Here is a 1097-nt window from a genome sequence, read left to right on the forward strand (position 1 = left end):
GAACGTGTCGACTATATCTTCAGGCAATTTCAAATCCTCAAAGATCCACTCGTGAATTTCAAACGCCGTCGGTCGCAAGGCAGCGCGATCGAAAACACACTGAACGCCGTTCGCTCTGTTAATTGTCGACATCGTACTTACAGCAGTTCTGCAGAAACAAACGTCAACAGCGCTCGCACACGATGCCCAGCTCTCCACCGCAGCACTGCTCGTGGCCCGCGCTACCGCCCGTCACCGCGCGGTGTGCTCTGGCCGAGTGCCTCAACACGACTGTGACCAACTGAGCTACGCCCCCCGATGTCTGATGGTGCTACATACAGCCATATCAATGTCACAGACACTTGCAGTCCCATTCTTCCGCAGACAAACACTAGTCTCAATGTGTCCGTGAGGGAGCCTTTCAGATTTCCTGCATTTTCCATCGAATCGTAGTTGGCCACAATGAAAGTGCCACGCACAACGTATAAAATAGGATTCGGCCACCGCTCTGAGTAAGGTGAACATATTGTCCGCTCTCTAGGCTTCATTGAGGTTAAGCCGTTATACGTAAGACAGTTTTGCCCTCGATGACACCTCGAGAACAGCCGGTCCTCTCATTTACGTCTTGCTCTCCTTACGTCAGTATACATCATATGAGTCTGTGATGCTGGCTTTGCAACATCTTGCGTGCCTGCAGGCTCTCAGCGACCAACACTTACCATCGACTGACCACCAAACACGCAGGCGCCGGGGCTTAAACCCGGGACCTTTCACGTGCAAAGCGAACGCTCTACCAACTGAGCTACGCCCCCCCCCCCCCCCCCCCCCCCCAAGTGGAGCCAAACCGCGCTGTTCTCCATTCTTTGCTACTGTGATGTGCACAGACACGTTGGCTGGTTGGTTTGTAGCGGTTGAAGGGATCAGAGTACAAAGGCACGGACACGTGCATATACACAAGAATTCCAAGTAGTTTCGATGCCCTGGTATTACGACTACAAATCCCGACTGTTTTTAACGTCTTAAATTGAAAGGACAGTGACAAATTGCTCCGTTTTCATTCCTTGTCGACAATCACACAGCACCTGAGGTAACAAGCTCATCTCAAGTCCCATTGTGCG

At 51.8% G+C, this 1097-nt stretch overlaps 1 non-coding gene across 1 annotated transcript; it reads right to left on the bottom strand.

Annotated features, from left to right (window-relative positions):
* Window positions 1–718: 718 nt before the first annotated feature.
* Window positions 719–791, bottom strand: Trnaa-ugc. The gene has a single exon. It is a non-coding gene; the product is annotated as a tRNA-Ala (tRNA).
* Between the last annotated feature and the right edge of the window lie 306 nt (window positions 792–1097).

Source organism: Schistocerca piceifrons, chromosome 9 (genome assembly GCF_021461385.2).
Source record: "Schistocerca piceifrons isolate TAMUIC-IGC-003096 chromosome 9, iqSchPice1.1, whole genome shotgun sequence".
Taxonomy (NCBI): domain Eukaryota; kingdom Metazoa; phylum Arthropoda; class Insecta; order Orthoptera; family Acrididae; genus Schistocerca; species Schistocerca piceifrons.